The sequence below is a fragment of the Palaemon carinicauda genome, chromosome 11 (assembly GCF_036898095.1).
Source record: "Palaemon carinicauda isolate YSFRI2023 chromosome 11, ASM3689809v2, whole genome shotgun sequence".
NCBI lineage: Eukaryota > Metazoa > Arthropoda > Malacostraca > Decapoda > Palaemonidae > Palaemon > Palaemon carinicauda.
The window spans coordinates 121,527,020-121,552,073 of record NC_090735.1 but is presented as its reverse complement, the minus strand read 5'-3'; the positions used below and the strand labels follow the sequence as shown (position 1 = coordinate 121,552,073).

Genomic DNA, 25,054 nt, shown 5'->3' with positions numbered 1-25,054 from the left:
AGATATTTGTTTGAGGCTCGAGGTGAGGGTGGCAGGTTCATCCTTGCCAAGATTCTTGGAAATGATGTGTCCTACCATGCAAGTGGCATTTTTAGATTTATTTCAGAAGCAGGTCTTCTGAAAAATATTTAACTTTTATGACATTCAATTTTTATGATTTTAATTGAATACTCTTTAATTTTTTATTTTATTTAATTTTTTACTTTTGTATACATAAATTAAATGTTACCGGCGTCAATGACCTTAGATGTCAGGATGCCTGAAAACTTTAAATCATTCATTCATTTGAACTCTCTCCAGTTCACATTGATGACAGACCCAGTGCTACGTGCACAACTATAAGATGCGCTAAGAGGTTGGAGAAGATACGCATCAAACGCTCGAAGAGATCTAATAGGACCAATGATGGTCATTCCCTCTCCGCTTACCCTACAATGACCAAAAGCCACGGACCCGTAGGCCATTTTAGCTCTGTAATGGGTGGATAAACACTCTCCACACAGATCGGACCTCCTCAGGTTGATCTGGGGCATCGAAGCGATAATGAGGCGTCGAAACTGTCGAGGATAAGGGACGTCTCATTTCATTAGCGAATGTTAGCCATCCCTTCCTTAAGGGAATGGTGCCTATCAGCAGCTCGTTTATATATGATCCGCAAGGTGACAGCGGATGCTCTTCTCGGGTTCCACCCAATAGAGTTGGAATGGTACACGGACGCAGGCCCATTCCCTCCCAGAAAGGGACAAGTCCCCGAGCTGCAGATCGTTCTCTTCATCATGAGCGTTATCAAGATACTATTCCATTATTTAGTCCCATACGAGGACCCTCTAATGGAGGTAACAGACATCATGTCTCTACATTAGAAGTGATGGACTTAGAATTCCTATTCAGCCCATCAAAATTTCCTCCAGAAGGCCCTCTACATGCTGAGACCCTTCCAAGGAAGAGGGGCTCTATTGGCTCCCAGAAAGCCCAAGAACATCCCGTTCCCTGTAATGAAGGGTCTGAGGCTGAGGCTAGTCCTAGTTATGCACCTAGGATTATCCAGGAGGTTCAGAAGTTTTCTGCCTTTGATTTATCACAGTACACCTGATCCCTTCATTTTACGAATTCCTTGCCCTTAAAAGTTAGGAAAAAGACTGGGATCTTAAAGGCAAAATAGAATTCCTAGAAGAATACAAGTCTAGTCAACGAGAAGACAATACGAGTCTTCTTGGGAAAGTAAATTGTTTTGTAAAGCAAAAGGGCCCGAAAACAATCTCATGATCTTCTGCCTGTCCTTCTCTGTCCATCCCTATATTCAGGGTCTGGCGGCCGACAGCACGTTGGCCTTTGAGGAAGGAGGCAGTGTATCCTTGAATACTATGAGAACGCTAGTTCTTCAGCCTTGTCTCCATATAAACCCTTGAGTAAGCACCAAGGGTATGGCCGACTTTGCGAGAGAGGTCACTTAATGGGATCTTTGGATCCATGGACCATTATCTCTGTGCAAGTCAGCCCTGACTAGACCTCTTCTATATGCCCTTTAAATGGATCTAACGATTGGAATCTTTAATAAATTTCCGATAACATGTGCAGGCTTAGGCCCGCAATGCCACTAAAGCCCATCTAATGGTCTTTGGACAAGGTCCTACATTATGCCTCACCTGTGAACAATGGGGATTGTTCCCTCAAGCATCTAACCTTAAAGGTTATTTTTTCGGTTCGCTATAGCCTCTGGGACTAGAGTTAGTGAAATAGTGGCCCTATCCGGAGTTTAGGGCCACATCAAGTGGGAGATCTGCATCTCTTTCTGATCTAACCTTTCTCATTAAAGACGTCCTACCTACTAAGAGGTGGGGCTCCTGGAGAATCTGCTCTCTGAAGGAAGATGTCTCTCTAGGTCTGCTAGAGCGTCTAAGGTCTATCTTCATAGAACTTCAGACTTCAGGAGGAACAGCTCTTTACAGGAGAAAACTTTGGATCAAACTATCCCTACAACTGAGGGCGAAGCTCACCTACCTTTTTCGCAGAGCGGATCCTGACAGTACTCCTGCAGATAAAAGATCCGAGGAAAGTTGCTTCATCACTGAACCTTTCAGTGTGTGGACTTCAGCCTCTTCGTTCACCTTCTGATCGGAGGTTGTCCAATGCATCTTACAGACACTATACTAAGCAAATCTATGGATTGAAGCATTATGTGGTGGTGGCAGGGGCTATTTGGACCCTGTCGTCTAGCTCTGCGATGAACAGTAAATTGATTGGGACTATCAATTAAAAGGAGAAAGGGTCAGCAATTTTCGTGTGACCTCCCTTTTAATAAGTGTTGCCAATGTAACACTAAATCTGTTCAGAATCTCAGGTGTGAAATTATACGGATACCACTAGTGTCGTGTGTAAATAGTACAGTGTTGTTAGACTATTTCATGTACAGAAATTATAAAGAAAAGTCTTGTTAAAAGAGCTTTTCTTCAATTTGAGAGTGGCACTCATCATTTCCCCCTTTCAAAAAGGGGAACATTAATTTCTGTGTATGTCTCTCGTATAATTTCCTTATCATGCTACATTCATTTAGCATGTAGTCATTTATTAGGAATAAATGTCTATTAAAATGCAGTTGCGTCCTAATTCGCCCAACAATTGCATGTTTTAAAATACCAGAGTTCCTTAACTTACTCATGTAAGTATTTATCATATCATTGTATGCTTACAATCAGTGGATGGGGACACTGATATTGGTTCTGCAATATATACAATCCTTGAGACCATTTGTATTCTCAGTGTATACTTATGTTTGTTCATACAATATATGCTACCTTGAGGGTCTAAAAATGACTCTTCCCTGCAGGGGGCAGGAAGCACTAACATTGTTATGCTTAGTGATGATGACGGATAACGGTAACGTCATTTGTCTCAATTGGCCCTTTTGGCCGTGGAAATATTGCCCCAAGGTTAAGGCACTAACACAAAACCACAGATACATTAATTCTCTGGTATGCTTCCATTAGGACGTCATGGCTTGAGCCCAAAAAACTGATTTTGAGCGAAACAAAAATCTATTTTTGGGTGAGATGGCCATGACGTCCTAATGGACCCACCCTTCTTTTCTATGAAAAGATCTTCACGGTTTCCCCCCCTGATCTACTGTATCTGTAGCACCTTGCTCAACGCTACAAGGAATGACCGCCATAGGGAGTTGACGCGGTTTTGATACGATTGTAGTAGGGGAACCAGGGTAATCTTTGTTGCGGTTACCCTTCTATTCTGCCATGTTTTCCCCCTAGAGCCTAGAGGCATAAAGGCTATTGGGGGTGCAGATTGCCATGTGGCGTGTCAAGAATACGTCCCCTGATGATATACGATACCCTTGAGAGTAATCTTAAAGGTACTCGCGCCAGAAGTTAGAATTCTGTGAAACCTTTGGTTTGATTCTCTGGGAATATCAGTGTAGTCATATATACCCTTCGGAAGCTACTAAAGGAACCTTCTGTCAGGACGACATGGCTATCTCACCCAAAAATAGATTTTTCGCTTCACTCAAAATCCGTATTTATATATATATATATATATATATATATATATATATATATATATATATATATATATATATATATATATATATATATATATATATATATATATATATATATATATATATATATATATATATATATATATATATATATATATATATATATATATATATATATATATATATATATATATATATATATATATATATATATATATATATATATATATATATATATATATATATATATATATATATATATATATATATATATATATATATATATATATATATATATATATATATATATATATATATATATATATATATATATATATATATATATATATATATATATATATATATATATATATATATATATATATATATATATATATATATATATATATATATATATATATATATATATATATATATATATATATATATATATATATATATATATATATATATATATATATATATATATATATATATATATATATATATATATATATATATATATATATATATATATATATATATATATATATATATATATATATATATATATATATATATATATATATATATATATATATATATATATATATATATATATATATATATATATATATATATATATATATATATATATATATATATATATATATATATATATATATATATATATATATATATATATATATATATATATATATATATATATATATATATATATATATATATATATATATATATATATATATATATATATATATATATATATATATTATATATATATATATATATATATATATATATATATATATATATATATATATATATATATATATATATATATATATATATATATATATATATATATATATATATATATATATATATATATATATATATATATATATATATATATATATATATATATATATATATATATTATATATATATATATATATATATATATATATATATATATATATATATATATATATATATATATATATATATATATATATATATATATATATATATATATATATATATATTTGTGCTCAGGCCATGTCGTCGTGATAGAAGGTTCCTTTAGTAGCTTCCTAAGGGTATATATGACTACAGTGATATTCCCAGAGAATTAAACTAAAGGTTTCACAGAATTCTAACTTCTGGCGCGAGTACCCTTAAGGTGTCCCTTTAGGATATCGTATAATAACAGGGGACGTATTCTTGACACGTCACATAGCTATCTGCACCCCGCATAGCGTTCACGCTTCGAGGGGGAAGTTGGTGGCAATATATGGGAGGAGCCGTTACAAAGTTCTCCTCCTCCGTTACTGTTGTGGTACTCGGATGACGTCATAAACGCCGCCATCTTGGCTGACGTCATCATCGTGCGCGTCCTCCATTCCTTCTGTAGTAGCGTCTATGACCCAGTGGCGGATTAACCATAAGGCAAACTAGGCACATGCCTTAGGGCCACAAAAAAATCCAGGCCATTTCTGGTAGTCCAAAAACATTTTGATTATGACTAAGAGAAAAATGTTACCTGTCAGTTATCGGTAATTAGCCATGTTGTGAAAGGTCTGAAGTTGTTTACTATGTTTTAAGTGCTTTGGCTGTAAAACAATAAAATTCTTAAGTTTCGTAATCATCAGAACAACAGATATTTCTTTTGACGTTATTTACATATTCTACATGTATGTCCTTGTCCGTGTGTACTGTTGGTGGCAGAAACTCATAGAGAACCGTGAACGGTTATGGCCCATCATGAGTGACTCAGAGTGCTGACAGGTTTATTTCTGCTCAAATAGTTAATTTTTGCTTCGAGTTTTTGTTCGACACATGTTTTTGCCAAACGATTCATCGAAACTTTTTGCTCATATTTTTGTTGTAGTAGTGTTCCTCATTGTTCTATTAATATTTTCTCTTTTTTCTCACGTTATGTTCCATCATATGTAAATCAGTGAAAAGTTTCTTTCTACCTAGATCTAATCTAGGTAGAAAGAAACTTTTCACTGAATGAATGATCTAATAGATCATTCATTCTGGCTTCGAGGTTTTACTTGAGACATGTTTTTGTCAAGTGATTCATGGATACTTTTGCTTATATTTTTGTTACAGAATTGTCCCTCGCTGTTCTATTAACGTTTTCTCATTTGTTTAGACACAGTATATTCAGTTACATATAAAATAAGAGTTTTAAGGATTTTTTTATTTTTTTATTTTTAACGACCAAGAACCAGTTTATCAGTCTGTCTGTAGGCTATGTATGTTGGGTTCACTGTGTTTTAATCATGATTCACCAGATCTCCTGCTTAGACGTAAGAACCCGTGTGTTTTATATTACTTCTTGTGTTTAAAAGATCTGATGATAAGAGTAAATACTCCTCGAAACGTAACATTTGAAAATCAAAGATGTTAGCTCAAGTACTACTATACAATCAAGGTTTTCAATCTGCTTGATTTGGTGACATTCCCTCGGGACATTCATTAACATTCAATTACTTAAATTTAAAGTTAACACTTAATGTCATTATCGATCAACTGAACAGTGCTTTGAAAAAACGCATTGAAGCATATTCAACCATGCAGCAGCGGTTTGGTGTTCTGACTAAGTTTGAATCAATGTCTGATGATGATATTGTGGCTGCAATTGAAAGACTTGTTGGTGTGTATGCAAGTGATCTTTCCTCTGACTTCTATTCAGAATTCTGTCAGTTTATCTGTTGGTATAAGGAACAGACAAAGAAGAAATGTAGCAAAGAAGCGTCAACAGGTATTGCTCAACATTTGTTCAAATTAATGTACAAAACTGGAATTTCAACTGCATTTCCAAACACTGAAGTGGCTTTGTGAATTTACTTGTCACTGATGGCTACTAATTGCTCTGGTGAACGGTCATTTTCCCAGCTTACTCGAATTAAGGATGTAAAGCGATCCACAATGAGTCAGCACCGCCTTGGTGTGTTGGCACTTCTGTGCATTGAAAAAGATTTGCTATCCGAAACTGACTTCAGTTCTATGATTGATGAGTTTGCTACTGTCAAAGCAAGAAAAGTGAAAATTTAATGTATACAAAAACACATGTATGTAGTAGTACCTTACCTTAACATATGTAAAATTGATAAGGTTTTGTTTAGAAATAAATGTTTACTAATGGATATTTGTTATTATTGTACAATAATATAAATTTTATCATTAGTTCAGGCCATATTTTAAAAAATCTTGAAATTTGCCTTAGGGCCACAAGAGCCTTAATCCGCCACTGCTATGACCAGGTGTTTTTTCTCAGTTGTTCGCTATTTACTGCCAGCATGTCGCAATCTTCAGCTTCTTTTGCCTCTGGAAAGTTGAGTACCATATTCTTATATTGTATAAATTAGCTCTGGCCGTAAAGTAACACCTTTTTATCTTTAAATACCATGTTTTGTAGCGGAGCTATTGCCTAACCGGAGGTGTCCCTGACGCTGTTTTTAGCTTCGCATGCTTTATTTAGTTAGCCAGAACAACTATCCCAGTTTCTTAACTAATTATCAGTATTAGTTATTTAGTCTTCATTGCTAGGAATTAGTTATATTATGCCGATAGTATTCTTTAATTTCGGCGAGTGTAAGTAGCCGAATTTATGACGCTAGAGATGCTAGACCAGTCACCTAGACATGCTAGCCTAGGTGTTTTAGTTTACTTTCATGCATGATATAATAAGTGTTCCTGGTGTTATTTTATTAAATGAAGATATTAGGCATTTATACATATAAGATTCAGTGATTGCACATGAGTTTTTCTCCTTCTAGAAAGTATACAAGGGGTTTTGATGATATTGGTAATCGATTCCTTTGCCCCTAACTTAACGGCTTAGGGGTTTTTGTATACTTTCACAACTCCCCGGTTACCTTTACCTAAGGTAATCTCTCCTCCCTCTGAGGTAGCTTAGGCTACATCCTAACCCTCCTTACCTTTAATCTTATTCAAGTGAGGTTAGGCTAGGATTTTCTTTCCCTGTCCAGAGCCATAGTGCATGAGCTTTGAGTTAGGGTCAGAACCTCAGAGTATCAGTCGTTTTCCCCCAGCTACCCCATTAGGCGAATGAACTCTCCTCTTGGTGTCCGCTGGACTGCAAAAGTGGGGGGGGGGGCTCTGCCCTCCCCCCTAGGCCACACCTGGTAGGGTTACGACCTATCCTCCCTGTGGCCTAGCGACTTGTCCTACGCCTGCCTTCCCCGGGCTAGGGGATATGCTTCCCCTAGCCTAGGTTAGGCAGGCCCTGGGATTCTGTTTCTTTATAGTTTGGGACGGCACGGCCAAGCCGTTCTTTTAGTATACTAACCCTCCCTAGGCTGGAGAATGTATTCTTCCTATACCTGGGATGGTGCTGGTACTGAAACAGAATCCCCTTTAGGGTGTTGGGGAAGGCTCACACCAACCCCCACACCCCTTCACAGGACCCTTTCCCCTCCCCCTCTGTCCTTTGGTGATCGCCTAGCCATCACACCCCTGTCCACCGTCCTACAACTCGACCCGAGTGCCGGCGGGTTGTGGGGTTGGCCTGGTCCTTTTGCCTGCTAGACTGAGCTGCTTAACTTCCCGCACATAGTTGAACTATGGAATAGCGTAATGACAGGTCGGTGTCTGCCGGCGGGAGACCTCCCTGCTATCTTAGAGTGTTCTTCGGTCCTCCCTTGGACCGCTACCCGCAACCCTAGCTGACCGCCGGCTGAGTTGCGGCTGGATGGAAGCCTGATCTTAATGTTCTTCCTTCCATTTGAACCCTCCTTCTCGAGGAAGGCGTACTTAGGGTAGTGAGCTGCCGCCCTTCCCTCTCCCTTCCTCTTTGCTTTCTCTCTCTCTCAATCAAGTGCCGGTCCACTTTCGCAAAACTCTTGCGGCAACAGCCGACAGCGTGGCCTAGGTCTCCTCTCAGTCTCAAGATCGATGACAGGTAGGAGTACCTACAGCCGGTTGCCTGCCGGCTGCCGGCGGTCGCCGACATGTTGGCGATCTGCCATCAATACTTGAGGTCGTCTCCCTTTCCCCGCCACATAGGCTGATGGCCGGAAAGGGTTACTCTCAATCGGAGACCCGCCGGCGCCCGGTGTGCCTCCGATGTGCCCGGCAGGCTGCCGGTTCCACCTAATTCATATTATGACAGTGGGCTATCATCTTTCTCTAACCCTATGGCTGTATACGATAGCCAGTACATCTGTGGTATAGTACATACCCTAGACAGAAAACTATGGTGTATAGTTATGCAATAGATAATTTTCTAGCAAACTCTGTGCATCCATGCAGAGTCCCTTCCTGGGACCTATTCGAATTGGGGATAATTATTTCCCCTTTTCATTATGCTGAATGATCTCAGCTCTCTCCTTTTCACCACTACTAATACCCCGGAGGAAGTACTAGCTGCGCTACTCTATCCCTACGGGATAGCTTCCTCCTTAGGGCTTACCTGAATGAAAGCCCTAGAGTTAGTAATGGTGTAAGGTCGCGGCAATTGGCTGGGCGGGATTCACAAGTATGTGTCTTTCCTGCTTCATTTCCAGCTTACCTATCTTAAGCTTACACTTGGAAAGGAATCTTATACTGTAATTGAGATTACTTTAAGACTAATCTAGTATTACTTCAAGTCCATCATTATAGACTTCCAAATACTCATGTACCCCTTTCTTCTTTACAGGAGGAGTACATCTGGTGTGAGAGCGCCTTCTGCAGCGTTCGGCGCCGTGACTTCTACGGCCACCTGGCGTGCCGAACCCACGCCAGCTGCTCCGTCACCCAGGGATCTCTGAGGTACTGGGACCCGCAGGTTTGCAAAGTCTGCAAGGACCTGCTCAACGAGGCGTTCGAGGCTCCCCAGTCTGCGGAGTCAAGGGACATCGCTCGTGAGAAACTACGCAAGTGGGTGCGTGGTTTCCAAAAGAACGCCACGGGGCCCTATCTCCCCAGTGAGAAGATGAGAGCTATGCTCTTTACTAAGGCATCTGCGGATGCTGTCATCCCCAAACCAGAGATCCCCTGCGTCCAATGACGGTTGACCCAGACGCTTCGGATGCACTCCAGGACATCCATCTCGACGATGATGAAAGGATGTCAGAGGTGTCAGACACCACCGAGAGGACCCTGATGGCCGAGGGTCGAGAAGAGGAACCTACAATTTCCAGGCCATGATAGTGGTCCACGAGAGGAGAGGCTCTGCAAGAGGGACGAGGATTTCAAAAAAGAAATCCTCCGTTTGACGAAGCAACCTCAGAGGAAGATCAACGTGAAGGACCTTCCATCCTGCTCTGTGGCTAACCCATGGAGGCATACCGAGCACATGCCTATCACTATTGGGAGGATCTTCGTTAACGACAAGCTAGGCGCCATCCCCCTTGAAGAGGTGAAATTCTGGCCTAGCTTTGAGGCTTACCCGGACTACTACATTTGCCTCAAGTCTGAACCTGTTTCCAAGGAGGAAACCGAGCCGAAGGAGGTCATTGTGTTTGACCACGCTAAGGCTCAATCACTGCTAGCCGGATGTTTGAAGGACAAGGGCTACACCAATTCGAAGGTGCCGGCCCTGAGCAAGAAACACCCATCTTTTCTTGCTCCAAACACCATGGTCTTCCCCTTCGTTGAGAAGTCCCTTCTAACGGTTTTGAAGGCGGTGGAGGAAGGAAAACCCTGCCCTACATTGGAGGAATGTACAGTAGGCCCCTCTCCCTTGCCCTACCCCCCCGACGACAAGAACTGGAAGGACATCCAGTTAACTTTCTCCGTGGGAAAGTTGGAGGCCGACATCGCTGGACGACAGTTCAGTGAGAACCTCCCCAAGCTCTCCGAATATCTCCTTCGTCGGGAGCAGGACACGAAAGAGAGGCTGGCCGCCTCCCTTTCCCTCCAAGTGCTCATGGAGACGATGGCTGGGGAACAGCGGACCCCAGGCATCTACATGGTCTTGGCCAAGACCCACCTCGCTACCCTGACGAAAGATTTCTATAGCTTCGTCAGGGCATGGAGAGCCTGCAGAGAGTTCGTGTTTGCGAATGCCACCGTTAAACACGAACCCCGGAAACTGATTTCCTCCAATATCTGGGGGAAAGATCTCTATCCCAATGACCTGGTGAAGGAGATCGTTGACAAGGCCGCCACGGAGAACCGGAACCTTCTCCAAAAGTGGGGCTTGTCAGGCAAGAGGAAATCTTCTCAGGATGAGGGCCCCCAACCGAAGAAGTCCAAGAAGCTAAGACCACAGCTGCGTCAGGGTAAACATCAGCTTCCGGCAACCGCTGCTCCCCAGTTGGTGGCTCAGCCCAACAAACTTTCCAACTGGTACCCCAGCCGGTGGTGACTCAGTCACCAGCCTTCACGCCCGCCTACGAGAGGCAGTCGACTACTTTTCGTCCCAGAGGTAGAGGCACCAGCAGAGACTCCTCTCGACGTCCCTCCGGAGGGAGAGGAGGCAAGGGAGGAAGCGGGCGAGGTGGTAAACCCTCGGGCAACCAGAAGCAATGAGATGCTTCCGGTGGGAGGAAGACTCCGCCTCTTCCAGGATCGTTGGACCTTCGATCCCTGGGCTCACAGCATCATCAAGAACGGACTAGGATGGAGCTGGAAAATACCACCACCAGTTTTCCACCGATTCTTCCAACACTCCACCCCCGTTCTAGAAGAATACGTCCAAGAACTCTTAACCAAGAAGGTGATCAAGAGGGTAAAGTCTATCAGGTTCCAAGGAAGACTATTCTGTGTTCCCAAGAAGGGCTCCGACAAACTCAGAGTCATTCTTGGACTTGTCCCCTCTCAACAAGTTCATAGTGAACGACAAGTTAAAAATGCTGACTCTTCAGCACATAAGAGCCCTACTGCTCAAAAGGCATACACAGTCTCTATAGACATGGCAGACGCCTACTGGCACATTCCAATGAATCGCCAGACCTCCTACATAGGATTCAGGCTTCAAAGAAGACAGTACGCCTTCAGAGCTATGCCCTTCGAGCTAAGCATAGCCCCAAGGATCTTCACGAAGCTTGCAGAGGCAATCGTTCAACAACTACGCCTACAAGGCGTCCAGGTGATGGCTTACCTGGACGATTGGCTGGTGTGGGCAGCATCAGAAGAAGAATGCCTGCAAGCTTCCACAAAGGTGATCCAATTCTTGGAACATTTGGGCTTCAAGATGAACACCAAAAAGTCTCGACTTTCTCCAGCTCAGAAATTTCAATGGCTAGGTGTCCATTGGAACCTCCAGTCACACCGTCTTTCCATTCCACTGAAGAAGAGAAAGGAAATAGCAAGATCTGTCAAGAGACTTCTCAAATCCAAACGGATTTCAAGACGACAACAGGAACGGGTGCTCGGCTCCCTTCAGTTTGCTTCAGTGACAGACCCAGTGCTAAGAGCACAGCTAAAAGATGCATCGGGTGTCTGGAGAAGATACGCATCAAACGCTCGAAAAGATCTCAAGAGACCTCTGCCAACTCGGCTACGATCACTCCTCAAGCCGTGGTCGGAGGCAAAGAACCTGAAAAGGTCGGTACCTCTTCAATTACCGCCTCCCTCGGTCGTTATTCATACGGACGCATCGCTAGAAGGATGGGGGGGGGGTCACTCCCATCAACGTCAAGTTCACGGAACATGGTCTTCCCTATTCAAGACGTTTCACATCAACATCTTGGAGGCCATGGCGGTCTTTCTCACCCAGAAGAAGCTGTCCCCACGTCCGTCAGTCCACATTCGACTGACCCTGGACAGCGACGTCATGGTCAGATGTCTCAACCGTCAGGGCTCAAGATCGCCCCAACTCAACCAAGTGTTTTGCTGCCCATCTTCCGCCTGGCGGAGAAGAAAAGATGGCACCTCTCAGCAGTTCACCTACAAGGATTCCGCAACGTGACGGCGGATGTTCTATCCAGGACAGCCCCGATAGAGTCAGAATGGTCCCTAGACGCAGACTCAATTCTCCTTCATCTCCCAAAAAGTCCCTGAACTGCAGATCGACCTATTCGCAACGAGCGACAACAAGAATCTTCCTCACTACGTGGCCCAATACGAGGACCCCCGAGCGGAAGCGGTGGACGCCATGTCCCTGGATTGGAACAGATGGTCCAAGATTTACCTATTCCCTCCACCCAACTTTCTGCTAAAAGTCCTCATCAAGCTGAGATCCTTCCAAGGAATAGCAGCCCTAGTGGCTCCCAAGTGTCTCAGGAGCAACTGGTTCCCATTGATCCTGGAGTTACAACCCAAGCTAATTCCCCTGCCGGACCCAGTTCTAACCCAACAAGTTCAGAAGTCGACTGTCTTCGCTTCATCACAGAAAACCCGAGACCTTCATCTCATGATTTTCTCTCCCTAGCTGTCAAGAAGAGGTTTGGGATTTCGAAGGAAAGCTTAGACTTCTTAGAGGAATATAAAACAAAATCTACCAGAAGGCAATAAGAGTCATCTTGGAAAAAATGGGTGGCTTTTGTCAAGGCTAGAAATCCTAAGGAAATTTCAATGGATTTCTGTTTGTCCTTCTTCATTCACCTTCATGGACAAGGCTTGGCAGCCAACACGATTTCCACCTGCATATGGGCCCTGACAAGACCCTTACTATATGCCTTCCAAATAGACCTGTCTAGTGACATTTTCAACAAGTTGCTGAAGGCATGTGCTAGACTCAGACCCGCACCCCCTCCGAGACCCATCTCCTGGTCTCTTGACAAGGTGCTACATTTTGCCTCAAGTTTGGACAATGAAACTTGCCCTCTGAAAGATTTGACTCAAAAAGTGATTTTCTTATTTGCTCTAGCCTCGGGGGCTAGAGTCAGTGAAATTGTGGCATTATCAAAGGAAGAAGGCCAGATCCAGTTCGCAGAAACATGCGAGCTCACCCTCTTTCCTGACCCAACGTTTCTCGCCAAGAACGAGCTACCCACCAAGAGGTGGGGTCCCTGGAGAGTCTGCCCTCTGAAGGAAGATGCCTCCCTGTGCCCAGTGGAGAGCCTAAAGGTCTATCTTCGAAGGACTTCGGACTTCGGTGGAGGACAGCTCTTTAAAGGGGAAACATCGGGTTCTGATTTGTCACTTAAACAACTATGGGTGAAGATCACCTACTTTATTTACAGAGCGGATCCTGACAGTACACCCGCAGGTCATGATCCCAGGAAAGTTGCCTTTTCTCTGAATTTCTCCCAGTCGATGGACTTCGAGAGTCTTCGCTCATTCATGGGCTGGAAGTCTTCGAGAGTGTTCTTTAAACAGTATGCGAAGCAGGTGCAAGAAGTTAAACACTTTGTGGTAGCTGCAGGTAGTGTGTTAAAACCTGCTGTTTAGTGCTGCGATGAACAGTGAGTTATATGGGACTCTAACTCTAAGGGTGTCTGTGTTGACCCTAGTGGGCAACATAGTGAAAATAGTGCCACCGAGTGACACTACGGACTGTTCTCATACTAAGGTGAAGTCACATAGACTAAAACAGTTGTGCCACGTGTTCCAAACATGAAGTGTATATAAGACATTCTAGAAAGACTCTATAATTCCTATGGAATTAATGTTAGTGATGGCAAGTTTTCCTTTTCAGATACCACAACTATTTCTATTAATGTCCCAAGTCTATGTAACTGATTTGCATTCCATTACAATTTACATCTATTTATTCTATGTATGTTAATTCTTATTTATGTCCAAATAAAACAATTCGCTGTACTCGTGCATCTTATTTCGCCCTAACATTGTAATAAAATACTGTTTGAGAGTTTTAATATCCCTCTATACTGTATAAAAATTTCTGAACAATGAAATATTATTGTTCCTCCATTTAAACAAACTCATCTAGACTAAGGTAATTTGTTCCAACACGTTATACTTACATTATCTTTTACCTTGCTCTGGGACCGGCAGGTACTTCCTGATGCTGGGTGAGTTTCTTTATCAAGTAACTTCGAGACTTTCCATAAGTCCAATAGGACTCATCCCTGCCGGGGGCGCAGGAAGCAGTAACATAGTACATGTTATCTATAGTGATATATACCGGTAATGTCACAAGGTCTCTGGTGTCATTAGACCAAAGGAATATTGTCTAGAAGTCGAAGGCACTACTAGGGGGAAAAAATCCACGATACATCAATTCTCTGGTACACTTCCATCAGGACGACATGGCCTGAGCCCAAAAAATGGATTTTGAGCGACGCGAAAAATCTATTTTTGGGTGAGATAGCCATGTCGTCCTGATGGATCCACCCTTTTCTCTGTTAGGCCTTGGCAGGCTCCCTCCCGATCTTACTGTATCATGGGGGCTAGCCTTGACGCCAAAAGGAATGGATGACGTCTGCCAAGATGGCGGCCAAGATGGCGGCGTTTATGACGTCATCTGAGTACCATAACAGTAACGGAGGAGGAGAACTTTGTAACGGCTCCTCCCATATCTTGCCACCAACTTCCCCCTTGAAACGTAAACGCTATGTGGGGTACAGATAGCTATGTGGTGTGTCAAGAATACGTCCCCTGTTATTATACGATATCCTAAATGGAAACCTTAAGGGTACTCACCCCAGAAGTTAGAATTCTGTAAAACCTTTAGCTCAATTCTCGGGAATATCACTGTAGTCATGTATACCCTTAGGAAGCTACTAAAGGAACCTTCTGTCAGGACGACATGGCTATCTCACCCAAAAATAGATTTTTCGCTTCGCTCAAAATCCGTTATATATATATATATATATATATATATATATATATATATATATATATATATATATATATATATATATATATATATATATATATATATATATATATATATATATATATATATATATACAGTGATACCTCTGGATACGAAAGTTTCTGCTTACGAAAAAATTCAGGATGCGAAAAGTGATTCGAAGATTTTTATGCCCCAGGATACGGATAAAATTTCAGGATACGAAAACCTTACGAGATCCCAACTCTTCGCCGAGAGTAATTTTAAAAAGCGCGTGCCGCCAGACTTTGAACTTGGGTAGACTCACTTACAGCCTCCCGCTCACCCATTGGTTATCTCCCTACTCAGACGCTAGCTGACGCCATAAGATCCTGCTTTCCTATTGGTCGGCAACTATCCCAGCTTGCCTACGCACGGGCGTTCATCTCTCTCTCTCTCTTTTCGTTCCGACCGCGGTATCGTTAACAGACATTGTGTTGTGTGCTTTCGCTTGTTTGACTTAGTGTTAATATACAGTACATTCGTATGCCACGTGTTATCGTTAATAAACATTCGTTACTGTGCACTGTACTGTATTAGTGTTTACTATACATAGACTGTATATAACGTTACGTAGTGTATTATATTACGTATTACTGTAGCCATGGGTCCCAAGAATGTTGCCGAAGGAAAGAAGAAGAAGACGATGCTCTCGATGGAGACGAAACTTGAAATCATCAAAAAGTACGAGTCTGGCATGCGTTTAAGTGCGATCGCCAAGGAGTATGGCCGGAATCCGTCTACGATAGGCACCATCCTGAAGCAGAAGGCGGCCATCAAAGCAGCAACACCTTCTAAGGGCGTCACTATTTTCTCCAACAAGAGAACGCACGTGCATGACGAGATGGAGAGGCTGCTTCTTGTGTGGATCAAGGACAAAGAGATCTCAGGAGACACCATCACTGAGACTACAATTTGCCAGAAGGCCTCCGCCATTTTCGGTGATCTCGTGCGTGCTCAGGCCGAAGAAGGAGCAGGAGAAGGAACATCCCAGCAGGAACCCCCAGAGTTTAAGGCTTATCGTGGGTGGTTCGAGAAGTTCAAGAAAAGGACTGGCATCCATTCAGTGGTACGGCATGGGGAGGCAGCCAGCTTCGACACGAAGGCCGCCGAAGCCTTTGTTAAAACGTTCGAAGAGTTGACTCTGCAGGAAGGCTACAGTTCGCAGCAAGTTTTCAATTGCAATGAAACTGGGCTTTTCTGGAAGAAAATGCCTCGTCGGACATTCATCACGGCGGAGGAGAAGAGGCTACCCGGACATAAGCCTATGAAGGACAGGCTTACCCTTGCTTTTTGTGCAAACGCCAGTGGAGACTGCAAGATAAAGCCCCTGCTGGTGTACCATTCAGAAAATTCCCGAGCCTTCAAAGCCCACAAAGTCATTAAGGAGAACCTTCCCGTGATGTGGAAGGCGAATGCAAAAGCCTGGGTAACGAGGCAACTGTTCATTGATTGGGTGAATGTCTGCTTCGGTCCGACTGTCCGAAAATATTTGGAAGAAAAGCGCCTCCCTATGAAATGTCTGCTGGTGTTGGACAATGCTCCAGCTCACCCTCCTGGCCTCGAGGAATATCTTCTGGCTGAGTATTCCTTCATAAAGGTCCTATATCTACCGCCTAACACCACCCCTCTCCTCCAGCCCATGGACCAGCAAGTTATTTCTAATTTTAAAAAATTGTACACGAAGCATCTCTTCCAGAGATGTTTCCAAGTCACAGAGAGTACAAACCTCACTCTGCGTGAATTTTGGAAAGATCACTTCAACATCGTGATATGCCTCAAACTCATCGATCTCGCTTGGCAGGAAGTTTCGAGGCGTACCCTAAACTCATCTTGGAGGAAGCTGTGGCCTGATGCTGTCTCTGCATGAGACTTCGAGGGGTTCGGGAAGCCTGGAGGAGAAGCCGAGATCGTTGACGATCCTGAACCAATTCAGCAGTCTGAGGTGGCTGACATCGTACATCTTGGTACGTCCATGGGGCTGGAAGTTAGCGCGGAAGATATCGATGAACTTATCGAGGAGCACCACGAGGAGTTGACGACGGACGACTTGAAGGAGTTGGAGACGATGCAAGTGAGTGATGTTCAAGAGGAGTTCTCTAGCGGTGATGAGGAGGATGTTGCACCTTTGAAAACGGCAGACATCAAGGAAATTCTTGCATGTTTCCATAAAATGGCAGACTACGTCGAAAAGGAACATCCAGAAAAAGTTTATACCAACCGTGCGCTTCAACACTGCAATGACGTTTGCCTAACGCATTTTAGAAATGTGTTGAAAAGTAGGCAGAAACAAGCTTCAATGGATAGTTTCTTATTAAAGAGGCCAGCGGTATTAGTAGGCCAAGACGAAGGTGAAAGTAAAGAAAAGAAACAGAAAAAAGAAAGAGATGAAGAAGTAGAAGGTGAAAGTAAAGAAAAGAAACAGAAAAAAGAAAGTGATGAAGAAGTACAGTAGAAGAGATTTAGAAAATAAGAAAAACGTAAAGTTATAAAAAAGCAAAAAAAAAAAATTCAATTTTAAGTTTTATGTTACCGTTAAGTGTTAAAGTAATTTTTTCTTTCATTTTATAGTTTTCCATACGTAATGTTAAGTGTTAATTATTTCTGCCATTTTTTATTTCGTAAAGTTTAAGTGTTAATGTGTTAAGTGTGTAAATTACTGTACGTAGTCTGTCACTTGTTACGTTTTCTGCCTTATGCCATCCTCCTCTGCCGCGACTTCGCTATCGGACATCGTCTCAATCAAAAGGTAAGTTTCAACTTTTTTGTTACACTAATTAACTGTAACCTTTTTTTCAGAGTGTACAGGTACAGTATCAATCATTAATTTAGGTGTACGTACAGGTACAGTAACAATACACCTTCACTGATCTAAATGCTTTACGTACATACAGTACCGTAACTTTTATACAATACGTACCGTAGTAAAGAAAACGGACCGTTTTCTTTAGGCTTGGGGGGGATAACTTGGCTATAACTACATTATTGAATAATCTCATAGTGGTTTCTGGAATGGATTAGGCTGTTTTTAACGGTTGTGTTAATTATTGAATGATAGAAATGGCTGCATTGCATGTTTATTACTATAGTTTAGCGTGTTTATGAAAGAAAAGGTGACTTTTTATAAGGCTTGGAACGGATTAGGCTATTTACATGTAAAACGCAACTCAGGATACAAAAATATCAGGATACGAAACCGCATCCTGAACGGATTAATTTCGTATCCTGAGGCATCACTGTATGTATATATATATATATATATATATATATATATATATATATATATATATATATATATATATATATATATATATATATATATATATGTATATATATATATATTTATATTTATATATATATGTATATATATATATATATATATATATATATATATATATATATATATATATATATATATATATATATATATATATACACACAGTATATGTATATATATATGTATATATATATATATATACAGTATATATATATATATATATATATATATATATATATATATATATATATAATTATATATATATATATATATATATATATATATATATATATATATATATATATATATATATATATATATATATATATATAATTATATATATATATATATATATATAATATATATATATATATATATATATATATATATATATATATATATATATATACATATATATATATATATATATATATATATATATATATATATATATATATATATATATATATATATATATATATATATATATATTGCACATTGGATGTTTAGGTAGTAGTCTATTGATAGTTTTGTATATAGTGTAATTTGTTTTTATAAATGCAAGTGAAACCACATATTGAATATAAATTTCTTTGTTAAGGAACATTGGGCATTTTCTTTAATTTTAGAAGTTAGTGCAAAGGCTGTCTTCATCATGGAATAATTTTAACATTATAGAATTTGAGATTTTACAATATCTTCATACTGAATCCAGTATTTACAATTCTGTTGGATTATTGCTCTTCAATTTTTTTTTTTTTTTTACTTTTTTCCAGGTTCTTAAAAAGTAATTAAAAATGGTAACAGTAAATGTGTTAGAGGATGCATCACAAAGCAGATGTCAGCTTGTACTTTATAGGAATGTTGAAAATGCATGTGATCTGCGCCGAATGATAATGGAAGGACAAGTTGAAGCAAGCCTCATCAAACCTGAAATGGTATGGGATATGTATATTTGTGCTATGCAATACTTTCAAGATGATTTGCTGGATTTCTTAGGTTTTTCAATTATATTTGTATTGCATATTTTGTATGAGATGTATTGTTAGCTTTATATATATATATATATATATATATATATATATATATATATATATATATATATATATATATATATATATATATATATATATATATATATATATATATGTATATATATATAAGGGATTTTGACAAAGGAAAAATCTATTTCTGGGCGAGAGACCTGTTCCGCCCAGTGAAATGCTTCTTTAGCACCATTTCTAAGGTATATAACTGCTATATATTACCAGAGAAAAAATTTCATAGGAATGCCAGGTTGAACCCAGCTCTCTCACCTATATAAGGTGTCGATATAATACTGGGGCGTGAAAATTCACAACCAGAGGTCTCGTACCATTTAGATATCTCCTCTTCAAAACCCCCGCCACAGCGAGGTGCCAATCAACACTACTACCACTAACCTAACCCACGCCAGTGACGTCACTCCTCATAGCACCCAAGGTTTGGGGCCCATGTTGGGAGGGAAGTCAAGGGAGGGTTCACTGGGCGGCACAGGTCTCTCACCCAGAAATAGATTTTTCCTTCGTCAAAATCCCTTTTCTGGACGCCGAGCTGTGCCGCCCAGTGAAATTGTACAAGAGAAATGGTCCCAAAACTTGGAACAATACCTGAGGAAGTAAAATAAAACCAAAATAACAGGTTAGAGGATAGCAAGACATAGTTGATTAAGATTCACTATGTTCAGGAGGAATCACATTCCCTGCTGCCACAGTAGCAAATATAAGGCTTCCAGAGGTTTTAAACAGTGGCGTTTAAATACTGTTGGAGACTTCCAGCCTGTATATTTAGTAAGTCCAGCGAAGTTCATAGTAATTAACTGAGGTAGCTACAGCTCGTATATCATGGACGTGAGGGAGTGATGTGGGAATGATTCTAGGTAGCCCGTTAATGAAATACAGAATATGCTGTCTGATTCCTTTCAGGATGATGGTTCTTCCATCTTCTCTAATGGATAAGGGCCCTGAGGACTGAATGGAAGATATGTTTAAGTAGGCTTCCAGAGTGTTTACTGGACATAAAGATGGGTCCTGCAGAAGTGGGACAATCTTCCAGGGGAACCGTCTGTCCTGGGGGTCCTCATTTTCGCTAAAAATCTTTTGTCAGGGGAAAGGAGTACTTCCCCTGACGAGAGAAATTCAATATGACCTGGATCTCTAGACAAGGCTGAAAGTTCTGATATTCTGGCGCCAGAAGTCAGGTTCATTAAGAACAAGGATTTCCTAAACAATGGAATATACAGTAATGACAAGTCTCGTTAAGAGTGCCTGAAGCCAACTTAAGTACTTCATTCAGAAACCAGGAAACTGAGCTAGGGTGAGTTGATGGTTTCAATCTGGCGCAGGTTCTCGGGATGGATGAGAAGTATGAATCTGTAAGGTCAATATTAAAACCAATTGTAAAATCTTCTTCAAGGCTGACTTAATTGTGGTAATAGTACAAGCCGCTAAGCCTGATTCAAATAAAATTCTGAAGAAGGTTACTGTCAGATTCATAGTCATCGTCTCAACCTTTGAGTCCCTTAAAAACTTGCAAGTTTCATAACAGCCGAATCATACTGTCGAAGGGTGGATTCCCTCTTATCTGATTCTAAAAATAGCATATTTCAAGATCAATATCTGCACCTCTTGAGCTGCAAATTTCATAAAGTCCATAAAGTTAGGGCATTCTGAATTTTGAGGAAGCTAACACACTGCAAGTTGTACTACTTGTGTTAGTATTGGATTGGGGATCTGTCGAGGTTGGAGACCCAGTTCCACCAGAAGGGGAAACCCGTTGTTCTTGGGCCAGATGGGGGCTACTAGAGCAACTTGGCCTTTGAAAGTCCTGAGCTTGTCTAACACTTTCATCGACAGATTTATTGGTGGGAATAGGTAAATTCTCTCCCAAGTGTTCCAGACTAATGACATTGCGTCTGTGGCGTAAGCCCGAGGATCCGGGTTGGGGGCTATGTAGCACTCTAGTTTGTGGTTGGACTCTGTTGCAAACAGATCTATCTGGAGATCCGGAACCTGAGAAAGAATTCATCTGAAGGACTTTGGGTCTAGTGACCACTCCGACTCCAGCGGAGTTGTCCTCAAAAGTGCGTCCGCCACTAGCTATCTAGAACAAACCTGATATGTTGGTGTTTGGCTGGAGCCGGTTGCTTAAGGTCAAAAATACTGCCATTGCCTCTAAGACATTGATATAAAGTTGGCGGAATATTGTCGACCATAGTCCCTGAACTTTCTTGTACTGAGAGTATCCCCCCTCCCCGCCTGTTAAGGAGGCGTCTGTGAATGACCAGCTTGGGGGTGGATATTGTAAGGAAACGGATTTGTCAGATTTTGACCTTTGTCCATGGTTGAAGTCTTTTCTTCAGAATTGGTTGGAGTCGAGCCCTTTGTCTCGATATTACTCGTTTGCCCTGGAGCGCCATACTCAGCTTATATCTTTCAATCTGGCCTTCAGTAGTATATCTGTTACTGAGGCAAACTGGAGGGCACCCAGGATTCTCTCTTGATTTCTCCTGGAAGACAATTTGTCTTTGAGAAAACGTATTGTGTTTTGCTATATCGTTCCTCTTGGCTGTTGGGAGACACAGAGTGTGGGAGCATAGAACCCATTGAATCCTAGCCATTGAAACCGGACGAGATTTCTCGAAGTTGATTGGAACTAAAACTGTTGTAAGAGATTATCACTCTGTAGTTGCTGTGAGGCAGTTCTTGCCTAGTTAAAGCCTAGAAACGGACGATAATGCCTTGCTATCGGAACATAATAGCAAACGTCTGCAAGATCCATAGAGGCGGTGACGGCCCCACAGAGAAGCAAGGTCCGCACCTGAGAGACGGTCAGCATGTGAAACTTGTTGCATTGAATGTAAGAATTCAGAAGTGACAGGTCCAGGATTACTCTTCGCTATTCTGAGTCTTTCTTTGGCACGCTGAACAAGCGACCCTGAAATTACAAGCGATTTACTTCCTTTATTGCCTTCTTTTGCAATAGATCGTTTTCATATAAGACTAGCTCTTCCGTTGGATGTTGATGAAAACTGGTTGGTGGAGGGGGCCTTTCTATCCAACTCCACCCCAGACCTTTGGAAATTATGCTGAAAGCCCAAATGTTGAACGTTCAACGGTTCCGAAAGATGTAAAATCTTCCCCCTACCCGAGAACTCCCAATGATTTGCTGCGGATTTACCTCCTCGGCCTCCGCGGAATTCTCGGCCTCGAGAGTAGACGTTGCGAAAGGTTCCTCTCGAGCTAGTGCCTCTGGCGCGCTGGTAACCCTGGAAAGCACCCTGAGTTTCACAGGTGGGGTTAAGGGCTGGGGAAGTAGCATAGGAAGTACTGTAGTTGCTACTTGGGACTGAGGAACCAGCACGTATTGCTGTTGGGGTTGACCCTTCGAAGTGAAAGGTTGACTCCCTTGTGCCACCGGGATGGTCTGAACCACCTGTTGGGACTGCTGGTTTGGAAGGAATGGAAAGGTCACAGACTCTTTCTACCTCGAGATTGGTTGCTGGCCGGTTTGAACTTGCGCTTGGGGACTAGGCCCCATCGAACCTTGAGGCTCTGATTGACCCTAGCAGCTCCGCTGACGACGTTGATGACTAAATCCTCAGGGAATAAGTCAGGGCCCCAGACTGGGGCTTTAATGAGCTTGTTAGGCTCATGTCTGATAGTGGCCTCAGACAAGACATGCCTACAGCAACGACGTCTGGCCGCAAAGAAGTCGTAGGAATCAGACAGTAAGGTTTGAAGTAATGACTTCGTCAAGACCTTAAAAGGTGGTTCCTCTTCATACATTAAAGAGGTCTTTTCTGCCATTGTAGCTGAGTTGATAGATCTACTCAGGCGCATACAGGCTTCGAACTCGAGGCATATCAGGGATTCCGGAAGCCTGGGTAGCCACTCACTAAACTGAATGGAAGCACAGTCAGCGCTTAATTTACCCGATGTGAAGGGCGCCGGGGCGTTAGTCCAGCAATCGTGATCCCCCGGGAACAGGAGGTAAGTCGGAACCGTTCCCTTCAGTTGCGGTAACGGCTTGTCCTCGTTTATTGCCTGCTGAGCCAGGTCCACTATTTTAGTGACACACGGAGTAGGGGTTTACTCATCCACTACAAACATCGTGTACGAGCTCTTGTGAGGTGTTAACGTAGTGTTAACACACTCCCACTCGTTTAAGGGCCGGACCCAGGTGGACTGAGCCTGTCCCTTTGGGTAAATTTCGGTTTCTTTGGGGACCTTGTCAAACCTTACAAGTGTCTCCTCAGTAAGGCGTGTGAAACCAGAGAAAGGGAACTGTAGACCCGGCGGGTAGAATTCAAAATCTTCTACAGGCCGGGTGCTAAACCCTTCGATGGTTAACATACCATCTTTGAAGGGAGAGTGCAAAGCCACCTTCCACGGATCGCTTTCGACGAATTCCGGGAGCTTAGAGGCATCCGGGATGATATATTGTTGCTGTTGAGGTAGCCCATAACGAATGAGACCCTGTACGAGGCTATCTGGTTTAGCACTCTCTCAGTGAGGGTGCTAACAAGGGAACCCATTGCAATATAAAATATATACACACATATATATATACATAATATCAACACAACATCGTGTTCAAAATAGAAATGAGTTTCTACCTCATACTTGGGATCGAACGCTGGCCCCTTCTAATGAAAGGTCAGGTCGACACCAACCATGCCACGAGAGGCCATTGCATCAAATCTTGAAAGGGCTGCCGGATCGAAGGGAGCCTCCGGGGTCGTAGGTTTCAGGCCGGGCTTTGCTCTCGACCTAAGAGAGGAAGAAGCAGCTGTGGCTGAGTCTTTGGGGACTCTGGAAGATGAAGTCTTAACTGGTTTGGTGATTTGGAAGACCTGCGAGTCTTTGATAGGGGCTGGCGGGTAGCTTTAACTTTAGGGACAACAGGACGTGGCCTGACATAAGCCAAGTGTTTCCCTGAAAAACCCCTAAAAGGAAGAGACACAGGGTCTCTTTGCACTGACACTCCGGGCGAACCTGCCGACCCAGATCTAAAGAGTTGCCAAGGTAGAAGTCTTGGAAGACTGCGAGCTCGGAGAGAGAGTATATCGTTACTAATAAACAAGGTAACTTCGTCGGAAATGTAAAATAAATAGATCGAGAATAAATGTTTAAATCGATCAATTACAAAGGAAATAAAATGAAAATCCCAAAAGATTATATCCAAAGTTAGAATTATAGATAGTAACGACAGGGGCACCTACAGAGTGTCCCATAGTAGGGTAGTAACCCAAAAAGATCTGGGTGCTCCGAATTCTTAAAATAGACCGGTATGAAACCGGGACAAAAGGCTATGAACAAAATTTCGGACTGGTATAGTAACCGGGGAAAAAACTTTTCATAAATTAACTGACATTGTTAAAATAATTCCATAAAAAGGGAAGATTATCAATGAAATAATATTGTCATAGCGAGAAATATACTATCCCGTCGCTACTGTGGAAGTATAGAATAAAATAAAGATACATGAGTATCCCATA

The 25,054-nt window shown here is 41.5% G+C and overlaps 1 long non-coding RNA gene across 3 annotated transcripts in view; it reads left to right on the top strand.

Moving 5' to 3' along the window:
* LOC137650150 (uncharacterized) overlaps positions 1-19,450 on the top strand; it is a 75,631-nt gene extending 56,181 nt beyond the window's left edge. For all 3 annotated transcript variants that reach the window (XR_011045928.1, XR_011045927.1, XR_011045929.1), the window contains exon 3: positions 19,293-19,450. This is a non-coding gene — a long non-coding RNA (uncharacterized lncRNA). The remainder of the gene's footprint in view (positions 1-19,292) is intronic.
* Positions 19,451-25,054: the final 5,604 nt, after the last annotated feature.